Below are 20,321 nucleotides of genomic sequence, written 5' to 3' on the forward strand. Positions count from 1 at the left end.
ATGAAGAGGCACTGGTGAAATTGGGTCCCATTTTCCCCCAAACACAGCTAGGCACACAGCATTTTCTTCATTCTTCCACTGGCTCAGGGAACAGTCTAGGTGTTCTTTTTAGGGTTTTTATTGGAAAATGAACTTGGAAAGGGATAGGGAGCATGGAATATTATAGTGAACTGCATCTGAACAATTAGAGGACACACGCTGCTGACTCTGGCTGCACTGCTACACAACTTGCTGGTTGCACTACACACACTAAATGTCCTACAAGATTCATAATTTCATAATGCTGCACATCATCACTTCTCTTCTCTTCTGTTTTTAGTACCTCTCCACACATTGTAGGTGGCTTTGCCTCTCTCATATGGAGGGAGATCATCCAGTGGGGGTGTAGGAATCTGTACTGCAACCCGGGCACCTGCATCTCCCTTGTCCCAATCCTGCGCTCAGTGAGAGTCCCTAAGGAAATCAGATATGTGGGAGCCATTGGGAGACAAGCTGTCACTTGTACACACAGAAGCCAGACTTGTGTGTTTACAAGTGATAGTGGTAAGCAGGAAACAGAGGGCCTAAGCCAGAGGTGGTGGAAATGAGTTCTACCAAATTCCAGCTGAAAAAAAGTTCTGATGCTGTGTTATCCCATTTTAAAGCATGAATACTGTATTACGTTTATTTATAAAAGTACTTTTTTTTTTTTTTTTACTAGTAAAAGGAAAATATTAAGTGTTGGTAAAAAAAAAAAATATATATACAGTGGGGCAAAAAAGTATTTAGTCAGCCACCAATTGTGCAAGTCCTCCCACTTAAAAAGATGAGAGAGGCCTGTAATTGTCATCATAGGTATACCTCAACTATGAGAGACAAAATGTGGAAACAAATCCAGACAATCACATGTCTGATTTTTGAAAGAATTTATTTGCAAATGATGGTGGAAAATAAGTATTTGGTCAATATCAAAAGTTCATCCCAATACTTTGTTATATAACCTTTGTTGGCAATGACAGAGGTCAAACGTTTTCTGTAAGTCTTCACAAGGTTGTCACACGCTGTTGCTGGTATGTCAGCCCATTCCTCTATGCAGATCTCCTCTAGAGCAGTGATGTTTTCAAGCTGTTGCTGGGCAACACAGACTTTCAACTCTCTCCAAAATTTTTCTATGGGGTTGAAATCTGGAGACTGGCTAGGCCACTCCAGGACCTGAAATGCTTCTTACGAAGCCACGCCTTAGTTGCCCGGGCAGCGTGTTTGGGATCATTGTCATGCTGAAAGACCCAGCCACGTTTCATCTTCAATGTCCTTGCTGATGGGAGGAGGTTTGCACTCAAAATCACACAATACATGGCCCCATTCATTCTTTCATGTACACGGATCAGTCGTCCTATTCCCTTTGCAGAGAAACAGCCCCAAAGCATGATGTTGCCACCCCTATGCTTCACAGTAGGTATGGTGTTCTTTGGTTGCAACTCAGCATTCTTTCTCCTCCAAACACAACGAGTTGTGTTTCTACCAAACAGTTCTACTTTGGTTTCATCTGACCATATAACATTTTCCCAATCCTCTTCTGGATCATCCAAATGCTCTCTAGCAAACCTCAGACGGACCCAGACATGTACTGGCTGGCACTGCAGGATCTGAGTCCCTGGCGGCGTAGTGTGTTCCTGATGGTAGCCTATGTTACGTTGGTCCCAGCTCTCTCCAGGTCATTCACTAGGTCCCCCCGTGTGGTTCTGGGATTTTTGCTCACCGTTCTTGTGATCATTTTGACCCCATGAGGTGAGATCTTGCGTGGAGCCCCAGATCGAGGGAGATTATCAGAGGTCTTGTATGTCTTCCATTTTCTAATTATTGCTCCCATAGTTGATTTCTTCACATCAAACTGCTTGCCTATTGCAGATTCAGTCTTCCCAGCCTGGTGCAGGTCTACAATTTTGTTTCTGGTATCCTTCGACAGCTCTTTGGTCTTCACCATAGTGGAGTTTGGAGTGTGACTGTTTGAATTTGTGGACAGGTGTCTTTTATACTGATAACAAGTTCAAACAGGTGCCATTAATACAGGCAATGAATGGCGGACAGAGGAGCCTCTAAACCAGTTGCCGACCCCCGCACGACGATGTACGTCGCAAGAATGGCACGGGCAGGCAAAAGGACTTCCAGGTACGTCTTTGCCTGCCCGCGGGTGGGGGGTCCGATAGGACCCCCCCCGGTACCTGCGGTGGTCGGCAAATCTAACCCGGCGATCGGAGGTGAGGGGGAGGCCATCCATTCGTGGCCCCCCCCTCGCTATCACTCCCAGCCAATGGGATCATTTCCCTGCCTCTGTATTCTACACAGAGGCAGAGGAAATGATGTCATCTCTCCTCGGCTCGGCATTTTCCGTTCCGGCGCCCAGGAGAGAAGACTGTAATGTGAGTGCACCAACACAACACATACAGTAGAACATGCCAGACATACATTACACCCCAGATTCCCCCCCATCACCCCCCAATCACCCCTCCCCCCCCCCCGTCACACTGACACCAAGCAGTTTTTTTTTTCTGATTACTGCATGGTGTCAGTTTGTGACCGTTAGTGTGGTAGGGCAGTTAGTGTTAGGGTCGGTTCACACTAGGACGACTTGGGATCCGACTTATAAGCCCTCAAGTCGCCCCAAGAAGAGATTTACATTACAGTTAATGGGAGCGTCTTAATTGACACTACTGAAGTCGCTCCGACTTCAGAGCGTACTCCTTGTACTAATTGGATCCGACTTCTAGGCGACTTGTACCATTCAATTCAATGGAAGTCGCCTCCAAGTCGGATCTCCATCTATACTGAAGCGACTTTACCGTTAAAAAAATTAGTTTGCCCAGGCAAAACCCTCCCTCCCAGAGAGCTGATTATTCTGTGATTGGCCACAGCCAAAGTCGCCTGTCCTGGAGGCGACTTGAAGTCGCGTTGTAAATTGGTTGAAGTCGCCGTGCAAAGTCGCGCTAAAGTCGTGTTGCCCCTGTGTGAATCGAGCCTTAGCCCCCTTTAGGTCTAGGATACCCCCCTAACCCCCCCCAATAAAGTTTTAACCCCTTGATCACCCCCGTCGCCAGTGTCGCTAAGCGATCATTTTTCTGATCGCTGTATTAGTGTCACTGGTGACGCTAGTTAGGGAGGTAAATATTTAGGTTCACCGTCAGCGTTTTATAGCGACAGGGACCCCCATATACTATCTAATAAATGTTTTAACCCCTTGATTGCCCCCTAGTTAACCCTTTCACCACTGATCACCGTATAACTATTACGGGTGACGCTGGTTAGTTAGTTTATTTTTTATAGTGTCAGGGCACCCGCCGTTTATTACCGAATAAAGGTTTAGCCCCCTGATCGCCCGGCGGTGATATGCGTCGCCCCAGGCAGCGTCAGATTAGCGCCAGTACCGCTAACACCCACGCATGCAGCATACGTCTCCCTTAGTGGTATAGTATCTGAACGGATCAATATCTGATCCGATCAGATCTATACTAGCGTCCCCAGCAGTTTAGGGTTCCCAAAAACGTGTTAGCGGGATCAGCCCAGATACCTGCTAGCACCTGCGTTTTGCCCCTCCGCCCGGCCCAGCCCAGCCCAGCCCACCCAAGTGCAGTATCGATCGATCCCTGTCACTTACAAAACACTAAACGCATAACTGCAGTGTTCGCAGAGTCAGGCCTGATCCCTGCGATCGCTAACAGTTTTTTTGGTAGCATTTTGGTGAACTGGCAAGCACCAGCGGCCTAGGACACCCCAGTCGTAGTCAAACCAGCACTGCAGTAACACTTGGTGACGTGGCGAGTCCCATAAGTGCAGTTCAAGCTGGTGACGTGGCAAGCACAAGTAGTGTCCCGCTGCCACCAAGAAGACAAACACAGGCCCGTCGTGCCCATTATGCCCTTCCTGCTGCATTCGCCACTCCTAATTGGGAACCCACCACTTCTGCAGCACCCGTACTTCCCCCATTCACATTCCCAACCAAATGCAATCGGCTGCATGAGAGGCATTTTCTTTGTCCTCCAGAGTACCCCTACCCAACAAACCCCCCCAAAAAAGATGTCGTGTCTGCAGCAAGGGCGGATATAGGCGTGACACCCGCTATTATTGTCCCTCCTGTCCTGACAATCCTGGTCTTTGCATCGGTGAATGTTTTGAACGCTACCATACACTAGTTGAGTATTAGCGTTAGGGTACAGCATTGCACAAACTAGGCACACTTTCACAGGGTCTCCCAAGATGCCATCGCATTTTGAGAGACCCGAACCTGGAACCGGTTACAGTTATAAAAGTTAGTTACAAGAAAAAGTGTAAAAAAAAAAAAAAAAATATATAAAATAAAAAAAAATAGTTGTCCTTTTATTGTTCTCTCTCTCTCTATTCTCTCTCTATTGTTCTGCTCTTTTTTACTGTGTTCTATTCTGCAATGTTTTATTGTTTTTATGTTTTATCATGTTTGCTTTTCAGGTATGCAATTTTTTATACTTTATCGTTTACTGTGTTTTATTGTTAACCATTTTTTTGTCTTCAGGTACGCCATTCACAAATTTGAGTGGTTATACCAGAATGATGCCTGCAGGTTTAGGTATCATCTTGGTATCATTCTTTTCAGCCAGCGGTCGGCTTTCATGTAAAAGCAATCCTAGTGGCTAATTAGCCTCTAGACTGCTTTCACAAGCAGCGGGAGGGAATGCCCCCCCCCCCCACCGTCTTCCGTGTTTTTCTCTGGCTCTCCTGTCTCAACAGGGAACCTGAGAATGCAGCCGGTGATTCAGCCAGCTGACCATAGAGCTGATCAGAGACCAGAGTGGCTCCAAACATCTCTATGGCCTAAGAAACCGGTAGCTACGAGCATTTCATGACTTAGATTTCGCCGGATGTAAACAGCGCCATTGGGAAAGCATTTTATCACACCGATCTTGGTGTGGTCAGATGCTTTGAGGGCAGAGGAGAGATCTAAGGTCTAATAGACCCCAATTTTTTTCAAAAAAGAGTACCTGTCACTACCTATTGCTATCATAGGGGATATTTACATTCCCTGAGATAACAATAAAAATGATTAAAAAAAAAAAAAAAAAAAATGAAAGGAACAGTTTAAAAATAAGAAAAAATAGCAAAAAAAATAATAAAGTAAAATAAAAAAAACACCCCTGTCCCCCCCCTGCTCTCGGGCTAAGGCGAACGCAATTGTTGGTTTGGCGTCAAATGTAAACAGCAATTGCACCATGCATGTGAGGTATCACCGCGAAGGTCAGATCGAGGGCAGTAATTTTAGCAGTAGACCTCCTCTGTAAATCTAAAGTGGTAACCTGTAAAGGCTTTTAAAAATGTATTTATTTTGTTGCCACTGCACATTTGTGCGCAATCCTAAAGCATGTCATGTTTGGTATCCATGTACTCTGCCTAAGATGATATATTTCATCAAACATTTGGGCAATATAGTGTGTTTTAGTGCATTAAAATTTTAAAAAGTGTGTTTTTCCCCCAAAAAATGCGTTTGAAAAATCGCTGCGCAAATACTGTGCGAAAAATAAAAAATAAAACACCCACCATTTTAATCTGTAGGGCATTTGCTTTAAAAAAATATATAATGTTTGGGGGTTCAAAGTAATTTTCTTGCAAAAAAAAATAATTTTTTCATGTAAACGTAAAGTGTCAGAAAGGGCTTTGTCTTCAAGTGGTTAGAAGAGTGGGTGATGTGTGACATAAGCTTCTAAATGTTGTGCATAAAATGCCAGGACAGTTCAAAACCCCCCAAATGACCCATTTTGGAAAGTATTTATTTTATTTTTTTATTTATTTCAGGTACTTATATAGCACCGTCAATTTACGCAGCGCTTTACATATACATTGTACATTCACATCAGTCCCTACCCTCAAGGAGCTTACAATCTAAGGTCCCTAACTCACATTCATACATACTAGGGACCATTTTTTAGACAGGATCCAATTAACCTACCAGCATGTCTTTAGAGTGTGGGAGGAAACCAGAGTACCCGGAGGAAACCCACGCAGGCACAGGGAGAACATGCAAACTCCAGGTAGGTAGTGTCGTGGTTGGGATTCGAACCAGCGACCCTTCTTGCTGCTAGGCGAAAGTGCTACCCACTGCACCACCCCACAGTAGACACCACAAGCTATTTGCTGAGAGGCATGTGGAGTCCATGGAATATTTTATATTGTGACACAAGTTGCGGGAAAGAGACAATTTTTTTTTTTTTGCACAAAGTTGTCACTAAATGATATATTGCTCAAACAGGCCATGGGCATATGTGGAATTGCACCCCAAAATACATTTAGCTGCTTCTCCTGAGTATGGGGATACCACATGTGTGGGACTTTTTGGGAGCCTATCTGCGTACGGGGCCCCGAAAACCAATCTCTGCCTTCAGGCTTTCTAAGGGTGTACATTTTTGATTTCACTCTTCACTGCCTATCACAATTTCGGAGGCAATGGAATGCCCAGGTGGCACAACCCCCCCCCCCCCCCCCAAATGACCCTATTTTGGAAAGTAGACACCCCAAGTTTTGAAAATTGAAAAAAGAAAAAAAATGTTTTTTCTTGTCTTTCTTCATTTTCAAAGACAAATGAGAGCTGCAAAATACTCACCATGCCTCTCAGCAAATAGCTTGGGGTGTCTACTTTCCAAAATGGGGTCATTTGGGGGGGGGGGTTGTGCCACCTGGGTATTCCATGGCTTCCGAAACTGTGATAGGCAGTGAAGAGTGAAATCAAAAATGTACACCCTTAGAAATCCTGAAGGCAGAGATTGGTTTTCGGGGCCCCGTACGCAGATAGGCTCCCAAAAAGTCCCACACATGTGGTATCCCCATACTCAGGAGAAGCAGCTAAATGTATTTTGGGGTGCAATTCCACATATGCCCATGGCCTGTTTGAGCAATATATCATTTAGTGACAACTTTGTGCCAAAAAAAAAAAATGTGTCACTTTCCCGCAAATTGTGTCAAAATATAAAATATTCCATGGACTGAACATGCCTCTCAGCAAATAGCTTGGGGTGTCTACTTTCCAAAATGGGGTCATTGGGGGGGGGGGGGGGGTTGTGCCATCTGGGCATTTTATGGCCTTCAAAACTGTGATAGGTAGTGAGGAGTGAAATCAAAAATTTACGCCCTTAGAAATCCTGAAGGCGGTGATTGGTTTTCGGGGCCCCGTACGTGGCTAGGCTCCCAAAAAGTCCCACACATGTGGTATCCCCGTACTCAGGAGAAGCAGCTGAATGTATTTTGGGGTGCAATTCCACATATGCCCATGGCCTGTTTGAGAAATATATCATTTAGTGACAACTTTTTGTAATTTTTTTTTTTTTTGTCATTATTCAATCACTTGGGACAAAAAAAAATATTCAATGGGCTCAACATGCCTCTCAGCAATTTCCTTGGGGTGTCTACTTTCCAAAATGGGGTCATTTGGGGGGGTTTTGTACTGCCCTGCCATTTTAGCACCTCAAGAAATGACATAGGCAGTCATAAACTAAAAGCTGTGTAAATTCCAGAAAATGTACCCTAGCTTGTAGACGCTATAACTTTTGCGCAAACCAATATACATACACTTATTGACTTTTTTTTACCAAAGACATGTGGCCGAATACATTTTGGCCTAAATGTATGACTAAAATTGAGTTTATTGGATTTTTTTTATAACAAAAAGTAGAAAATATCATTTTTTTTCAAAATTTTCGGTCTTTTCCGTTTATATCGCAAAAAATAAAAACGGCAGAGGTGATCAAATACCATCAAAAGAAAGCTCTATTTGTGGGAAGAAAAGGACGCAAATTTTGTTTGGGTACAGCATTGCATGACCGCGCAATTATCAGGTAGCCTCCCTGGCGGTTTTCCCGAGTGTGGCTCGGGGTTAAAATTCAGTACCATTAGCGGTAACCCCGAGTCACACTCGGGATCGCATTGCAGGATCCTGGGGCGGCGTTACTTACCTTGTCCCCGGGATACTGCGATGTCCCCCGCTGTGTCTGCGGGCTCTGTCCTCCTCCGAAGCCTCTATGTGCCAGGCTCCGTTCCCTGCGAGCGGCGCGACGCACGGGGGCGGAGCCTGGCGGCAAATTAAAAAAAAAGTAAAAATCATAACACATACAGTACTGTAATCTTACAGATTACAGTACTGTATGAAATTATTTCACATCCCTTTTGTCCCCAGTGCTTTGGCCCATGCCCTGCATGCAGTTTTATATGATATATACTGTTCTTTCTGCTTGGAAACTGGAGATTGTCCATAGCAACCAAAAAGTGTCCCTTTACGTCAAAAGTGGCTTTAGACCAGCTAGAAAACAGCGATAGTAAATTAGAACACTTGCAGAATTGAGCGATAGTGAATTGTGGGGAAATTTATTTTATTACTATTTTTTTTTTTTTTTTAATTATTTATTTTTATTTATTATATTATAATTTATGTTTTTGTGTTTCAAACTTTATCATACCCGGGATATCTACTAGACTCTGGTTTGGACAGATTTAAGTGTGTTATTGTTAAGATTTACAGACCTACAATATAAAACGCCAAATTTCCATGCAAAATAATGGTACCGCTTTCAGCACCTAAAATCCGAAATAATCATACCGCCAGGGAGGTTAAAGCGACGCAGTGTCAAATTGTAAAAAGTGCTCTGGTCAGGAAGGGGGTAAATCCTTCCGGGGCTGAAGTGGTTAAAGAAGAAGATACAGGTCTGTGAGAGCCAAAAATCTTGCTTGTTTGTAGGTGACCAAATACTTATTTTCCACCATAATTTGCAAGTAAATTCTTTCAAAAATCAGACAATGCGTCTGGATTTTTTTTCACATTTTGCCCCTCATAGCTGAGATATACCTATGATGACAATTACAGGCATCTCTCGTCTTTTTAAGTGGGAGAACTTGCACAATTGGTGGCTGACTAAATACTTTTTTGCCCCACTGTTTCTATAAAATATATATATATATATATATCTATATAGATATATATCTATATAGATATATATATATAGATAGATAGATATACAGTTGTGCTCATAAGTTTACATACCCTGGCAGACTTTGATTTCTTGGCCGTTTTCAGAGAATATGAATGATAACACAAAAACTTTTTTTTCACTCATGGTTAGTGTTTGGTTGAAGCCATTTATTATCAATCAACTGTGTTTACTCTTTTTAAATCATAATCACAACAGAAACTACCCAAATGACCCTGATCAAAAGTTTACATACCCCAGTTCTTAAAGTGCAAGTAAACCCCCCTATCGTTTTCAGCCAAGGAAGCTGCCATCTTTGCATCTGTTTAATCTACAACTGCCATGATGCTGCACATGTGATCAGTTAGGACACCAGCCATTGGATGGTTTGACAGTTTGGTTGAGAGCACAACCAATGGGAGTGTAACCTTTCCGGCACGTGCCGTAAATTAAACTGTTTTATGGATGGGTTTACTATTGCTTTAATACTGTGTATTGCCACCTTTAAAATCAATGACAGCTTGAAGTCTTTTGTGGTATTTATGGATGAAGCTCTTTATCTTCTCAGATGGTAAAGCTGCACATTCCTCTTTTCCAAAAAGCCTCCAGTTGCCGTAAATTCTTGGGCTGTCTTGCATGAACTGCACATTTTGAGATCTCCCCAGAGTGGCTCAATGTTATTGAGGTCCGGAGACTGAGATGGCCACTCCAGAACCTTCACTTTATTCTGCTGTAGCCAATGACAGGTCGACTTGGCTTTGTGTTTTGGGTCATTGTCATGTTGGAATGTCCAAGTACGTCCCATGCGCAGTTTCCTGGCTGATGAATGCACATTTTCCTCCAGTATTTTTTGATAACATACTGCATTCTTCTTTCCATCAATTTTGACCAAATTTCGTGTGCCTTTGTAGTTCACACATCCCCAAAACATCAGCGATCCACCTCCATCTTTCACAGTAGGAATGGTGTACCTTTCATCATAGGCCTTGTTGACTCCTCTCCAAATGTAGTGTTTATGGTTGTGGCCAAAAAGCTCAATTTTGGTCTCATCACTCCAAATGACTTTGTGCCATAAGGTTTGAGGCTTGTCTCTGTGCTCTTTGGCGTATTGGCTTTTTGTAAGCGGGATACTTTGTGGCATTCACGTAGTAATGGTTTTCTTATGGTGACTCGACCATGCAGCCCATCTTTCTTCAAGTGCCTCCTTATTGTGCATCTTGAAACAGCCACACCACATGTTTTCAGAGAGTCCTGTATTTCACCTGAAGTTATTTGTGGGTTTTTCTTTGCATCCCAAACAATTTTCCTGACAGTTGTGGCTGAAATTTTAGTTGGTCTACCTGACCGTGGTTTGGTTTAAACAGAACCATTCATTTTCCACTTCTTGATTAGAGTTTCAACACTGTTGATTGGCATTCTCAATTCCTTGGATATCTTTTTATATCCCTTTCCTATTTTATACAGTTTTACTACCATTTCCCGCAGATCCTTTGACAATTCTTTTGCTTTCCCCATGAATACAGAAACGTCAGTGCAGCACTGGATGGAAGATGCAAGTGTCTGTCAGGAGTCCATAAACTCACTGACCTTTTATAAACACACACTAATTATAAGCAAACAGATGAGGATGGTTACCTTTAATAGCCATTCAAACCCCTTTGTGTCAACTTGTGTGCATGTTATCAGGCCAAAATCATCAGGGTATGTAAACTTTTGATCAGGGTCATTTGGGTAGTTTCTGTTGTGATTATGATTTTAAAAAAGTAAACACAGTTGTTTGATGATAAATGGCTTCAGCCAAACACTAGCCACGAGTGAAAGAAATGTTTTTGTGTTATCATTCATATTCCCTGAAAAATGGCCAAGAAATCATAAATTCTGCCAGGGTATGTAAACATATGAGCAAAACTTTATATCTATATATAAAATTTGATCAAATCCATTCTACTTTTTCTTAAGACGTCCACAAGCATTATTGTTTCATTAAGCAATCTCCTTAAAGCTAGCCATAGCCAGATTGAAAAAAAAAAAAAAACATAAAAAAAAGCTGATGGGAAAAAAAAAATAAAATAAAAACTGAATCTACCATCCACACAAGCAAGGTGGATAGGGAAATCCTCCCTGCTGAAACATTGTATTATGACAATAGCGACTATCAGAAGCTATCAGAATACACCGATCAGCAACTCAACCCGATGATCGAGAAAAGTTGTCTAACAATCCCATTTGATTGAAGTTGATGTAGCAATTGACTTCTTTTGAATAGTGATGACCATAAATGGATCAAAATTTGTCTGGTCCCTGCCGCATTGTCTGAATTTCGATCCATATATGGCCAACTTTAGACTTACCAATAAGTTTGTAATGTGAGGACTTTCCTGATTTGAGTATAATATCAAGCGTTGGATCAGAAAATTGGAGCATTACAACCTCCAAGTTGAAATCCAAAAAAGAGGTTTTATTCCAAACATATAAACTGTATAGCCAATGTGTTTCAGGGGTCCAACTTGGCCCCCTTCATCAGAGATGTATATATTTTATACAAATCTAAAAACTGTCAGGACTGGGCTCAGCCCTTCCTTCTCTGAGCTGGCCGCTCAGCTGTCGGTTGATTGCCAGCTCCTATCATTCCATAGTTACTCAGCTATTGATGATATCCTGCTCATCATTCCTGCCTACTTAAGCCGTCCAGCCCAGAGGATCTCTGCCTTCGCCTTAGTCAACATCACAGAGACGCTCTCCTGCATTCCTGTTGAGACTTGCTTGGCTGACATCTCTTCTGGCTCCAGATTCTGCTTGCTGTTTTACTACACTCATCTCCGGCTCTCTGATGTTTGGCTTGTCTGACTATCCATTCCGGTTCCTGAACTCTGGCTATGTTTTGACTATGTTTGTTTTATTTACTTTTATTATTAAACAAGTGTGATTTAACTGTACTTCTGTCCCGGTCTGAGTTCATGGTTTCTGACAGGCGAAGGCCATGAATTCTGAAGATACAGTCAATCCACTTGTTGGTAATATTTTTTTCCGCTTGAATCAGCAAGATCACCGCATGGATCCGTTTGCCACTGAGTCGCACAGCTCACCTGGAATCTCCCACTGTGGCTGCTCCGGTACGACCTGAGTTGCTGGCCATCCCTGCTGCTGCGCCAGTCTCTGCAGGCACCCACCTCGAGTATTAGCTCTATAAGAGGTATGTCTGGTTCCACTCCACTTACCCAGCGATTTGGGGGCGATCCAGCTCAATGCAGAGGATTTCTCAACCAGGTTGAGATATACCTTGAGATGCTGCCCAAGGCGTTTCCCACGGACAGAAGCAAAGTAGGGTTTGTGATATCTTTGCTTTCTGAGAGAGCCTTGGCCGGGGCTAACCCTCTATGGGAGACGCAAAAACCTGTTGTCTTGAGTTACTCTGAGTTTGTGGCCTCCTTTAAAAGGGTATTTGACGTTCCCGCATGCTCCGCTTCTGCTGCCAAGTGCCTCATGTCCATCAGAGTACGAGAACTGTTGCCGACTACGCCATTGCATTCCGTACTCTGGCAGTGGAGGTTGCTTGGAACAATGAGGCCCTCGTGGCTGCTTTTTCTCATCGTCTCTCGGATTCCATCAAGGATGAGATAGCAGCCCGGGATATACCCACCGAGCTGGAGAAGTTGATCACGTTTGCCATCCTCATTGACTCCAGACTCTCTCTTTTAAGGAGCGCTTGTGGAAGCCTCCTGTACGTTTGCCTCCGATCTTTGCAGTCCCACCCATGCCTCCCTCACCGCCCATGCCTCCTGGTACCGAGTCGGTCAGTGAAGATGAACCCATGCACTTTGGTTTCACGCGTCTCTCTGTGGATGAGAGAACCTTTTTTTAGGAGGGAGAGGGAACACCCAAACCTTGAGGTTCTATCATGGTGGCGTTGTTTCATCTCCAGTTATCCAGAAAGATAAGCCCCTGGTTTCGGTTACTCTTTCTTGGGCTATCGAGATACAGACTTTAATCGACTCTGGGGCTGCAGGCCTGTTAATTTATGCTGCCTTTGTATTGAATCACTCAATTCAGCTGCAGCTGCCTGACACTACACTTGCCATTGAGGCTCTTGATGGAAGACCCCTACAGCCTGCCCATGTGACTCATGAGACGGTTCCGTTGTTCATGGCCGTAGGGGCTCTTCGCCATGAGATTTCAAAAGTCAAATTCCAAGTTATTTCCTCACCGAAGTTTCCTCTGGTTATTGGTTATCTTTGGTTACAGGGGCACATACCCTCTTTTGATTGGCTACATGCTGAGGTTCTCTCCTGGTCGCCGCAATGCAGTAAGATATGCTTCCAGAAGGTAGCCAAGGTCCTGTGCACCTCTTCACTCTCCTCCCTGCCAGAGGACTACTGCGATTTTAGCAATGTCTTTGACAAAGGTCAAGCCAGTAGTTTGCCTCCACACTGGCCGTATAATTGTGCAATTGACCTTCAACCTGGTGCCATACCCCCTTGTGGCCGGTTTAACCCTTTTCGGTCTACTTGGGTTTACGTCCTCTGCAGCGTTTCCTGGGCTTTGCCAACTATTATCAGAAGTTTATTCGTAACTTCTCATCTCTGGTCAAGCCCCTGACTGATATGACCGGAAAGGACGGTAACCCACAGAGTTGGTCTCCGGAGTCCGTTAAGGCCTTTGTGAGTCTCAAGGCTGACTTTGTTTCTGCTCCTGTGTTGGCACATCCTGATCCTATGTTACCTTTTATTCTTGAGGTTGATGCTTCTGAGACTGGAGTTGGCGCCCTTCTGTCTCAACGTCCTACCTCTTAGATCGCTTTGCTTCCTTGTAGCTACTTTTCCAAGAAATTGTCACCTGTAGAGTACACTTACGAGATTGGTGACAAAGAGTTGTTGGCGATCATTTTAGCCCTGAAAGAATGGAGACATCTCCTCAAAGGTACCACTGTGCCGGTTCTCCTTCTTATTGACCATAAGAATCTCACATTCTTGTCTGAGGCTAAACGCCTTTCTCCCAGAAGGGCACAATGGGCTCTTTTCTTGTCAAGTTTCAATTACATTGTCTCATTCTTACCCAGTACTAAGAAAGTAAGGGCTGATGCCATGTCACGACAATTTTCCTCCACTTCCAAGTTGGAGTCGGTTCCTATGATTCCTCCTGATCATATTCTGGCTATGGTTCGCACCAGTCTCACTTCTGCTTTGGGTGACAAAATTATTGCTGCTCAGGTCCATGCTCCTCCTGAGAAACCTGCTGGCCACCCTGGGAAGAATCAACTCTTTTAGGCCATTTCCCAACAATTCTGGTGGCCTAGTCTATGTGCTGATGTAACCGCCTTTGTAGCTGCCTGTTCCATGTGTGCTCAGAGTAAGACTCCATGACATCTTCCAGTGGGCCTCCTACAACCCATACCCAGTGGAGAGAGGCCCTGGACCCACCTGTCTATCGATTTCATTGTGGAGTTACCCAACTCCCAGGGCAACACAGTAATCCTTATGATGGTTGACCGGTTCTCATAAATGTCTTATTTTATTCCACTTAAGAAGTTGCCTACTTCTAAGGAACTTACTTCCATTTTTGCTCGGGAGATCTTTCGCTTACATGGGCTACCCAAGATGATTGTCTCGGACAGGGGTAGTCAGTTTGTGTCCCGGTTCCGGCGAGCCTTTTGTGCACAGTTGGGAATTCAGCTTGCTTTTTTCTCTGCGTATCACCCGCAGTCTAAAGGGGCCGCAGAACGAGCCAATCAGTCCTTGGAGAAATTCCTACATTGCTATATTTCTCACCATCTTAACTGGTCAGACCTATTACCGTGGGCAGAGTTTGCTCACAATAGTGCCTTGAATTCTTCTTCCCGATTGTCCCCGTTTATGGCGAACTATGGTTTCCAACCTTCTATGTTGCCTCACTCATTTTTACCGCAGAGTATTCCTGCGTTAGAGGAGCATCTCCGTGATCTTCGTTCCACTTGGGCACAATTCCAGGAGGCTTTGCAACATGCTAATGATAGGTACAGACTCCATGCTGACTACAGACGCATCTTCCTACCAGGTTGGGGATAGGGTCTGGCTGTCATCTAGCGACCACCGACTTCGTGTTCCCTCACTGAAGTTCGCACCTCGGTTTATTGGGCCTTTCCTTATTTTTCGCAGGATTAACCCAGTGGCTTATGCATTAGAACAGGGATATGCAATTAGCAGACCTCCAGCTGTTGCAGAACTACAAGTCCCATGAGCCATAGCAAAACTCTGACAACGACAAGCATCACACACAGAGGCATGATGGGACTTGTAGTTTTGCAACAGCTGAAGGTCCACTAATTGCATATCCCTGCATTAGACCTTCCTTCTAGTATGCATATTTCAAATGAATTTCATGTCTCCTTATTAAAACCTTTGGTCTGCAACCGCTTTACCATTTTGGTGCCACGTCCTCACCCTGTACAGGTTGAGAACCATGAGGAATATGAAGTACAGTCCATTGTTAACTCCCATAGGTGCATATTTAGTACCTGGTGCATTGGAAAGGGTGCGGTCCGGAGGAACGCTCTTGGGTCTCATCCTCAGACGTACATGCCCCTTTCCTCCTCCGTGATTTCCATAGACATTTTCCCCTCAAGCCTGGTGGTCCTCCAAGGGGGATGGGTCGTTGAGGGGGTACTGTCAGGGCTTCCTTCTCTGAGCTGGTCGCTCAGCTGCTCAGCAGCTAATTGCCAGCTCCTATCTCTCCACAGTTAATCATTTGCGGCTAAGTAAAACTGAATGTATTACAAAGGTAGAAAAAGTGAAGCTGGCCAAGAAAAAAAAAAATCTCTACCATCTAAAATCTACTAACGTTTATTTTTGCGTATATGTGGCGGCTGGCTGGCTGAAGGGTTTGCAAACAATTGTTGCTAATGGAACAGAAGATAGCAGCTGCCTCGTTGCCAGACACCTCCAGACAGAGGGATAGAGCAGAGGAGGGGGATCCGCTATCTCCATGCCTGGCATTGACAGACTCCTATCCCTTGGTGTTTTCATTCGTTTGTAGCAAGCGCTGTTTGTAATTACGCCTCTTAATTTAAGAGAGCATGGTTGGAGTGAGGAATATAAATTTCTGTATTAGCTTCAGAGATTGAAAATGGGGACAGTGAGCCTTCTCCTCTTGAAGATGATATTTGAGAATGAAATGGTGACATTCCACATAAGCTTGAAAAATTGCTCTTTTTAACGAAATATGGGAAACCGATCCAGCCTGGGAAAGACTTTGTGGAAACCTGAATTGTTTAATGTTTTTACTTGCCTGACCTTGAAGCCATTCATTTTTTGTTTTGTTTAGCCTAAAACATTTTTTTTCAAAGGGATAAAAATAGAAAGCTTTTGTTGTTGCAAACCAATTAGCCAAGGTTGAAGTTTGGATTCTCGAAAGGTTTGACCCAATTAGCTTTTTGCATTTTTAACAGCTCAGGCTTTTCACTTATGTGTCAGACAGCCTGGATATGCTCCTGTTTTTCCAAAGGAACTGCCTATTGTTTGCATCTTATACGCTCAACAATAGGAAATGCAGTCTCTGGTGTATCTGAAGATGTAAGTGGAGATTGTCATAATAATTTGCCATTGTGTTTATAGAAATAATTAAAGTTCTCTGGAGTCTTTTAAGACACAATAATTATAATATGGCATGTGTTTTTATTAAGATATTTCAAAGATTTGTTTAAAGTATAGCCCCATCCAAGGCTGTTTTTCCACTTAGAATTGGGAATGGTTGAAATCTTTGGCTGATTTTATTGCTTTCTGTGACCCTGCTGGAGAGACATAAGCTGGTCATACATGGATCAAAATTTGGTTGGTTCAGCACGGACTGATCAAATTTTGATCCATGCATGGGCACTGTAGTTGAACAGAAGTCAATCTACAGATTGACTTCTGTTCAGCTGCCCTGTCTGAAAATTTCCAGTTGATCAGTGATGAGGGCTATATACTGCGGCACTGGTTAGTGTATTCTAAGAGCGGCAGAGTCTCTCTGCTGTCAGAATACAAGCCACAGCAAGGAGCATTCCCTCATCCACCATGGCTGTGTGGATGGGGAAATTGGGTCATTTTGTTGATGAAAAAAACAAATCTAGGGCCAGCCTAACTCTCTCTTGTTCTATAAATTTCCATCACATGGGCAGAAAGAATGGACAACCCACCTAACAGAGACACAGAAATAAAACTTTACATTTTTACTGTATTTAAAAAAAAATGTTTTATATAGCACTCTGTGTTGTCTTTCAAGGTTTTACCCCTTAAAGTGTGTTTAAAAGAAGAGAGTATGCTACACCGTGGTAATTTTGACCTATCTCAACTTTTATACATTTGATATGTTTTCTATTGTGAATAAAATATGGTTTATGAGATTTGCAAATCATCCCATTTTTTTTTTTTTTTTTTGTTAGATTTTATACAGCCTCCCACCGTTTTGTTTAGCATTCGGGATATGGATATACAGTGCCTTGATAAAGTATTAAGGCTGGACATAGATGAGTCTTAGTTTTTTTCATTAAAAAACAAAAAACAATTTCCCCATCCACACATTTAGACTCCATTCACACAGGGGCAACTTTGGATCCGACTTAAAATCGCCCCTAGTCGCCTCAAGTCGCGCTACATGAAAAAATCAATGTAAGTGAATGGATCTGTATTAATGCACACTACTCCGACTTTAGAAAAGGTTCCTGTACTACTTCTTCAATTCAACTTCCATGCGACTTGTACGCATTGATTTCAATGGAAGTAGCCTCCAAGTCGGATCCCCGTTCATAATGAGGCAACTTTACAGGAAAAAGAAAAGAATTTACCCAGGAAGAGTGACTGTGATATGCCAGCGCCGAGCTGGCTCGCTCACCGGGAAAAGAAAAATGTATTTTTTCCTTTCCCGATGAACAACAAGCAATACTGATGTGTTTGGTATGAATCATGAGGGGGAACTCCACGCCAAATTTTAAATAAAAAAACGGCATGGGTTCCCCTCCAAGAGCATACCAGGCCCCGGTGACCCCGCCCCTTATGACGTCACAGTCCTGGAGCATGATGGGACTGTGACTTTATAAGGGGCGGGGTCACCGGGTAACATCACCTGGTGACCACGACCCATGCCTATATAAGTCATACACGGCATTACAGCGGGAGAGAGCGTTGTGTCAACATCGGAAGAAGACAACGAAGAAGACCGGGCCACCACTAGCAAAAGAGCGGCAAAAGAGCAGAAGATGGCGGAGGAGCCCAGCAGAAGAACCGGAGAGCGGGAGAAGAAGAGGCCGGAGTGAGCGAAGTCGGAAGAGACCCCTGAAGTCAGAAGAAGACCCCCGGAGCTGTCTAATAAATTACTTTAAAAACCTGTGTAGTGTGTTTTTTTATTGACACTTCTTTTCCCCCAGGTGAATGGGTAGGGGTACGATGTACCCCATACTCATTCACATAGGGTGGGGGGCCAGGATCTGGGGGCCCCCTTATTAAAGGGGGCTCCCGGATTCCGATAAGCCCCCCCCAAAAACCAACGGCCAGGTTTGTCGGGAAGAGGCCCTTGTCCTCATCAACACGGGGACAAGGTGCTTTGGGGTGGGGTTGCCGCAGGGCGCCCCCTTCCCCAAAGCACCCACCCCTCATGTTGAAGGCATGTGGCCTGGTACGGTTCAGGGGGGGCGCTTCCTCGACCCCAACCCCTTTCCTGACCGTCCGGGCTGCGTGCTTGGATAAGGGTCTGGTATGCATTGTGGGGGGCCCCCACACTGTTTTTTCGGCTTAGGGGGTTCCCCTAACATCCATACCAGACCTAAGAGCCTGGTATGTTCAGCTCCCCGTCCTGGAGGCAACTTCAAGTGGTGTTGTAAGTCGCGCTGAAGTCGCCCCAAGTCGCGCTGTGATTCATACTGAAGTCGTGTCCAAGTTGTCTCCCAAATTCGCGCTGGAAGTCGTGTTGCCCCTGTGTGAATGAGCTCTTAGGGTGGATGGGGGGATTTTTCCCTGCTGTGTCTTTGTATTCAGACAGCTGAGAGTTTTTTTCCAACCGTCAGAATGCAGGGCTGATGGGGTGAAGATTTTCCAACAGACTTGTTGAATAAAAGTCAATCCATACATAGATCGAAATTTGTCTGGTTCAGCAAGGACCAAATTTTGATCCATGTATGGTCAGCTTAACCACTTTAGCCACGGAAGATTTGGCTGCTCAATGACCAGAGCACTTTTTACAATTTGGTACTGCGCTGCTTTAACTGGTAATTGCTTGGTTTTGCAATGCTGTACCCAAATGATATTTGTGTCCTTTTTTTCCCCACAAATAGAGCTTTCTTTTGATGGTATTTGATTGCCTTTGCGGTTTTTATTTTTGCGATAGTAAGAGAAAAAGACCAAAAATTTTGAAAAAAAGAAAAAAAAAATCTTTTCTACTTTTTATTATTAAAAAATCCAATAAACTCAATTTTAGTCATAAATTTAGGCCAAAATGTATTCAGCCATATGTCTTTGGTAAAAAAAAAAAAAAAAAAATGTCAAGCGTATATTGGTTTGCACAAAAGTTATAGCGTCTACAAACTAGCGTACATTTTCTAGAATTTACGCAGCCTTTAGTTTCACTGCCTATCTCATTTCGTGAGGTGCTAAAACGGCAGTAGACACCCCAAGGAAATTGCTGAGAGGCATGTTGAGGCCATATTTTATTTTTTTTGTCACGAATCATTGATAAACGAGCAAAAAAAAAATACACAAAGTTGTCACTAAATTATATATTGCTCACACGATCCATGGTTATATGTGGAACAGGACTCCGAAAACCAAGCACCGCCTTCATGCTTTCTAAGGGTGTAAAATGGTGATTTCACTTCCTCACTACCTATCACAGTTTCAGAGGCCATGGAATGTCAAGATAGCGCAAACCCCCCCCCCCCCCCCCATGACCCTATTTTGGAAAGAAGACACTTCAAGCTATTTGTTGAAAGGCATGTTGAGTCCGTGGAATATTTTATATTTTGCCACAAGTTTTGGGAAAATTACATTTTTTTTAATTTTTTTTTTTTTTTTTTTTTACACAAAGTTGTCACTAAAGAATATATTGTTCAAACATGGCATGGTTATATGTGGAATTACACCCCAAAATACATTCTGCTTCTTCTCCTGAGTATGGGGATACCACGTGTGGGACTTTTTGGCTGTCTAACCGCGTACAGGACCCTGGAAACCTCACTGCCTATCACAGTTTTGGAGGCCATGAAATGCCCAGAAAGCACTAGACACCCCCCCCCCCCAAAATGATCCGTTTTGGAAAGTAGACACCCCAAGCTATTTGCTGAGAGGCATGTAGAGTATTTTGCAGATCTCACTTTTTGTCACAAAGTTTTGAAAAGAAAAATATATTTCCTTTGTTCATTTTCAA

At 43.6% G+C, this 20,321-nt stretch overlaps 1 protein-coding gene across 1 annotated transcript in view; it reads left to right on the top strand.

The window, feature by feature from the left end:
- Window positions 1–20,321, top strand: part of MAD1L1 (mitotic arrest deficient 1 like 1) — a 1,251,441-nt gene that overhangs the window by 593,369 nt on the left and 637,751 nt on the right. The gene's annotated exons all lie outside the window — the stretch shown is intronic.

This window comes from Aquarana catesbeiana, linkage group LG06 (assembly GCF_042186555.1).
Source record: "Aquarana catesbeiana isolate 2022-GZ linkage group LG06, ASM4218655v1, whole genome shotgun sequence".
Taxonomy (NCBI): Eukaryota; Metazoa; Chordata; class Amphibia; order Anura; family Ranidae; genus Aquarana; species Aquarana catesbeiana.